Below are 6,903 nucleotides of genomic sequence, written 5' to 3' on the forward strand. Positions count from 1 at the left end.
ATATTGTCCCCTTAATAGAAACAGATTCAGTTACTGCTCTCTGTTGTTAATGTTAACAGTCTGTTAACCCTCGTATAACATCTACTGTATATCACTCTGTCACACAAACTGAAAAAATGCCTAAAATATATTTATATTCACCAGAGGCGCACATTTCAGCTGATACTGGGCGAGAGGTCGCCAGACTATCACAGGGCTAACACATACATGTAGAGACAGACAACCATTCACCACATTCACACCTCTGACCAATTTATAGTCACCAGTTAACCTAACCTATATCTCTTTGGACTGTGGGAGGAAACCGAAAGCCATGCTGACACAGGAAGAACATGCAAACTCCGCACAGAGTGGCTCTCCCACCCTGGGGTTCAAACCCCCCACTCCAGGCTTAAAACAGGAACCCTCTTGCTGTGAGGGAAAAGTGCTAACCACTGCACCAGCATGCTGCCCATTTCCACCTTAAACTGATGCAGAAAGGCGCAAACAGGTGTGTAAAAATTCACCACAGCGCATACAAATGTTGAAACAAAACCTACTCCGTCAATATAGAGTCATACAGTGGTCTAGATGCTCTTTTTGAAGTATTTCTACTCTGCCAACAACACAGTTCTGGTGAAAACAATGTATTATCTTTTATCTTTTGGCATTAAACTGATAAGAGCGATGTCACAGTTGGTATAAATCTTCATTTTGTGTGCCAAAACACACTGAACCAAACTCCCATTGCCATCAAGCATGAGGTATGTTTCAGTAAATCATATATAGTGGCCACTGTAACAGCACTTTATCATAAACAGCTCTGTAAATCAGTAACGTACTCACAGTCCCTTGCTGTAGTCTTAGCTTAGTTTCTTAACTGACACTCGGAGGCATCTACTCTCCAATTTGGGGACATTATAATGAGCAAAAAGAAACAGCTTTTGGCACAGCAAACAGGTGCAAACAAAGCAGATTATTTCACACTTGTATTTGGCTCAGCGCAGGCAGACAGCCGTCTGGCGCCTCGCTGGATAGGAGGTTCGAGTTAATTAAAAAAAAGGTTTTTTTTGTTCCACAGACATTTGTCTTGCTCGTGTGTGTGTGTTGTGTGTGCTCCCCGGAGCTGTGTTTTGAGATGCGTTTGAGACCTCGGGGACACCTCTAATCAAAACACACAGACTTCAAGCCACCTAATCCTCTGAATCCACAATGATGGGGTACATTCTTAGGCACTGCTCCTCAGTGATACAGATAATTTGGTGATTTAAACTGCTCTACCAATGATATAGGCATATGGAAAACAAAAGAAAAAAGTCATTAAAATAACAGTGTAAATGTTACATGCTGCTGTTTCCAACATCAGATTTTCATATGAAGATGTACCCTCACACTGAATTAAAGAGAGTGCAGTGAGTCATTGGATACTCTCAGCAATTAATTACCTCTTCTAAAACAGTTGAACTCAGGTTGTAACAAGAGTTCAAAGAAATGACATTGTTGTCTCCATTTCAGCAACCTCACACAGGTTTCCATTTAAATCTAGAACGAATTTAAAATGCTATTGATCGCTGTCAAACCAACAAATGAACTGGCTCCATAATCTGTTTCAGAGCTGTTGTCCACAGAAGCTTGGATCAGTAGATAACCTTTAACTGTTCCAGAGGCTAAATTGAAGACCAAAAGTTAATAAAACATCCTGCATAGGGCTCCCAAACATTTGACTCATCTTGCTGCAGGTCTGTTTTATTAGAAGTCACATGAACATTCATTTTTTGCTTTGTATCATGACTCTTGTGTTGTATTTCCCGTCTAAATTATAGTAGCTGAAAGTCATTTATTCATTCATAGTCATTATTGAATGTTTCATGTACCTCTCCCAGTGTATGGTGTGTTATTTTGAAGCCCTTTTTACTTTGCATTAGACAAATATTCATTATTTAAATTCTAAGAACTTTGGTATACAGTGATGTTACATGTATATAGGGTTAGGGTTTTTATGGCTTGGTACCTAAGCACGACTCAAGACCCCTGGTTATATGTCTATATGAGCTTTGAGAATTCCAACTAAAAAGTGATGTATTATGACATTCTCAGCATATCTATAGCCCTTTTTACACTGCCTGTTCAAGGTGGGAATATCACGCAATTATGCCACTTTGCTGTGCTGTATATAAGGTACGATCGCAGAAAGGGTGGACAGAGTGGTCTCACCTTTAATCTGCCATGGAAGGGGGTAACAGATCCAGACTGTGTCTGTATAAACAGGACGGGGTGGGATCATGGGTAGCATGGGTGTGACATTTTGAGGTCATGGTATGTGTGCAAGCCACTGCAGGACATTTAAAAAGTAGCTGTTAGCAATTTAGGGGCTAACTCAAAAAAGAAGAACAGCAGTTGTACATATCCACAAACTGGGAAAGCTCCTTACCCATGTAACATGTATGTAATAGGTCACACTAGAGGGTGATGTGTTACCTGTCGCACCCGTCACGCCTCTTTGGATTCCACAAAGCCACAATGCAGTGTATAATCACACGCTGGAGTGGAATAATGCTCTCGTTGTTTGGTTCTGTGTAAAAATGCAAAGGAGGCGTAAAGAAGTGACTTTGTAGTGACCTTATAGCATGATCTCTGTGCAAAAAAGGCTAATGATCAGTTTCTGAATTGAGATTTATCTGCACATGGTTCTCAACATGGAGGTGGGTGAACTGGTGGTAAGCAGCCAACGGCGCTAACAGCGCAAAGGAGTGGTGGGTGTTATGCTTTCGCAAGGATGTAGTCACTGCCTTCAGCGGTAACTGCAAATGAGCACAGTATAGATTTGCAACAATTAGCTAGCCGGTGGGATACACACATAAGGCATAAGATTTTGGGGGGGCAGGGGACACGTCCACCTCAATATTAAGAGCATTTGCACTTGTCACCCCCAATAAAAATATAAATGTAGCAGATGATGTCTGTTTTGATTAATTTAAAGACATTTCAGGAAATTAAGTATTTGAAGCTCAAAATTTCCAGGAGGGGGAGCCCCAAAATACACTTGTTGTCCCCCAACAATGAAAAAAAAAACCCTATGCCCTTGCTAGTTGTTTGCTGCAATATTTATTCTCTGAATGTATGATATAGCACCTTTAAATGTATTTAGAGGGAAAACTCTTTGTTTTAAAAATATACAGTACAGGCCAAAAGTTTGGACACACCTTCTCATTCAATGCGTTTTCTTTATTTTCATGACTATTTACATTGTAGATTCTCACTGAAAGCATCAAAACTATGAATGAACACATGTGGAGTTATGTACTTAACAAAAAAAGGTGAAATAACTGAAAACATATTTTATATTCTAGTTTCTTCAAAATAGCCACCCTTTGCTCTGATTACTGCTTTGCACACTCTTGGCATTCTCTTGATGAGCTTCAAGAAGTAGTCACCTGAAATGGTTTTCCAACAGTCTTGAAGGAGTTCCCAGAGGTGTTTAGCACTTGTTGGCCCCTTTGCCTTCACTCTGCGGTCCAGCTCACCCCAAACCATCTGGATTGGGTTCAGGTCCGGTGACTGTGGAGGCTAGGTCATCTGCCGCAGCACTCCATCACTCTCCTTCTTGGTCAAATAGCCCTTACACAGCCTGGAGGTGTGTTTGGGGTCATTGTCCTGTTGAAAAATAAATGATGGTCCAACTAAACGCAAACCGGATGGGATGGCATGTCGCTGCAGGATGCTGTGGTAGCCATGCTGGTTCAGTGTGCCTTCAATTTTGAATAAATCCCCAACAGTGTCACCAGCAAAACACCCCCACACCATCACACCTCCTCCTCCATGCTTCACAGTGGGAACCAGGCATGTGGAATCCATCCGTTCACCTTTTCTGCGTCTCACAAAGACACGGCGGTTGGAACCAAAGATCTCAAATTTGGACTCATCAGACCAAAGCACAGATTTCCACTGGTCTAATGTCCATTCCTTGTGTTTCTTGGCCCAAACAAATCTCTTCTGCTTGTTGCCTCTCCTTAGCAGTGGTTTCCTAGCAGCTATTTGACCATGAAGGCCTGATTGGCGCAGTCTCCTCTTAACAGTTGTTCTAGAGATGGGTCTGCTGCTAGAACTCTGTGTGGCATTCTGGCATCTGGTCTCTGATCTGAGCTGCTGTTAACTTGCGATTTCTGAGGCTGGTGACTCGGATGAACTTATCCTCAGAAGCAGAGGTGACTCTTGGTCTTCCTTTCCTGGGTCGGTCCTCATGTGTGCCAGTTTCGTTGTAGCGCTTGATGGTTTTTGCGACTCCACTTGGGGACACATTTAAAGTTTTTGCAATTTTCCGGACTGACTGACCTTCATTTCTTATAGTAATGATGGCCACTCGTTTTTCTTTAGTTAGCTGATTGGTTCTTGCCATAATATGAATTTTAACAGTTGTCCAATAGGGCTGTCGGCTGTGTATTAACCTGACTTCTGCACAACACAACTGGTGGTCCCAACTCCATTGATAAAGCAAGAAATTCCACTAATTAACCCTGATAAGGCACACCTGTGAAGTGGAAACCATTTCAGGTGACTACCTCTTGAAGCTCATCGAGAGAATGCCAAGAGTGTGCAAAGCAGTAATCAGAGCAAAGGGTGGCTATTTTGAAGAAACTAGAATATAAAACATGTTTTCAGTTATTTCACCTTTTTTTGTTAAGTACATAACTCCACATGTGTTCATTCATAGTTTTGATGCCTTCAGTGAGAATCTACAATGTAAATAGTCATGAAAATAAAGAAAACGCATTGAATGAGAAGGTGTGTCCAAACTTTTGGCCTGTACTGTATATACATACATATGTGAAGCAGAAATGATTTTCTTCTTCTCACCTACAATGTTAATCATCCTGTGACCTCGCAAGTTTATATTGTGACCTCTTGGCATGTCCTGAACCCCAGGCTGGAAACCATTGCTTTAAGCAATGATGGGATAGGGGTCATCTAATGTCAAGAAGTTATCTCTATCATTAAAATTACAATGTGGTGATAGAATCCCAGACACTTATCACATTATGTGATATTACTGTAGCCTGTTTCATATTAGTTTGCTTCATATAGTGTGCTTTCATATTTAATTACACCATACACTGTATTATGTTGTGTTATCTTGTATCATCTTGTATCACATCATATTCTATATGAATCACTGTGTCAGACAGGAAGCTAATTAGTCTAAACAGACAATTGTTCCAACTTGTGTAAATCTGGGCCAGAAACATAAAAGGGAAGACGTGTTGTTCCCGCTGTAGCTTTTAAGTAGGCTACCCTGATTTTTCTTACAGCATCTGGTCTGCCAGGATATTCTGTGTTGTTTTTGAGCTGAATTACTTATTAATTCCCGCAAAGCCAACAGATACATTTCAGTTTGTAAAGTGAGACTTGCTGAGAAATGACTAGAACATGAAGGATACATTAGAAAATGAACATAACGATAGCAGCTCAGAGGGCGTCTATAAAAAGACTCATTCCCCATTTCCCAGCTCCTTTTGACTAGATTACAGCCTCCAGCACATATATCTCCCACGAGGAGCTTTAGCTGCTCAGGTTGCTGTGAAAAATGAGCAAAATAGTGCCCTCTCCTTAAATGGGATGTCCCAAAATTTGCTCAAATGGCAAAAAATGGTGATGTGTTATTACTAACATCCCCAGTAATCTTATCCTAACCTTTGGCAGGATGCAATAACATGACAAAACAGACAAAATGAGGCAACTGGATGGAACATTGTCTCAACATCTTAGACACATTTTTATGAAACACTGTCACCAGTCAGTGCAACTGTAACATCAGTTTATACTGAGCAGCACAAGACTTCATCTGACCTACAAAAGCCTGTCACTCATTCAAAACATTTAACTTGTGTTGACATTTAAAATGAATATCATCAGGCCGTGAATCACTGCTACCAAAGTGAAGTTTCCTTTTATCATTCTGTAACTCAGAAGATCTAAGACACTGTGTCAGAATGAGAGAGTCCACCGAAACTGTGTCTCTGTTTCTAATTTGTTTTGACAGCTATCATCAAATGTCCTTCATCAGAACATGTTTTAATCAAGTCCATTCACATATTTCACATCATCAATGGGCACCTTTGTAGTCAAAAGCACATTACAGTAGCAAATATGTAAAACTGAAAATATGCAATGAAAGCTGAGGTAGCATTGTACAATAAAGAAAAATGTCTACATGGAAGAGGAAATAAACTGAACTAGAAATGAACATGCCTGTAAGGGGAAAAGCTTTTCAGGGGCACGATTTCATGGTAGGGTGGTAAAAAACATATCCATTCAAATACAAGCAATGATAACCAAATTTTATTTCAGGTCCAGCAAACACCAACTTTCCCAAGAAACACAGACTTTCACCTGGGAGAGCAGTGTTTGTGTCTCGTACAATTATAGAAGTCAAACCCAGTTCTTCAACCACGTGGGTTTGTTGCCTAAACCCAACAATGTGCATTAGTTGTTGGAGGAAAAAAATGTCAATTCGCATTGTTGTAGTGACGTAGTGCGTTTATTTTGGAAGAGACTGTATGTAAACAATACATTTCCTGTGAAAATAGAAGTGTATTTTGAAAGACAATGCATGTAATAGGCAAAACTTGACAAAGCAGTGACGGACTCAGGATGTTTGAAGGGCAGGGGCGAAAAGGAAAAAAGGGCACCTACTGCATGACATGGGAACAAGAGGGCAGCCAAAAGGGCACATCTGCTCGTTTTCATCCAATAGGGCACATTGCCTTGTTTTGATCACTCAAGAGGGCAGCCAAAAGGGCACATCCTCTCGTTTTTGTTAATCAAGAGGGCAACCAGGGGGGGCAGTTGCCCCTGACATGGAAGGTCCATGGCCAAATATTGATACGTGACGAGGTTGTAGTGAGAATGTGTTGCCCGGACCCCTGA

Source organism: Epinephelus lanceolatus, chromosome 6 (assembly GCF_041903045.1).
Source record: "Epinephelus lanceolatus isolate andai-2023 chromosome 6, ASM4190304v1, whole genome shotgun sequence".
Classification (NCBI taxonomy): Eukaryota; Metazoa; Chordata; class Actinopteri; order Perciformes; family Serranidae; genus Epinephelus; species Epinephelus lanceolatus.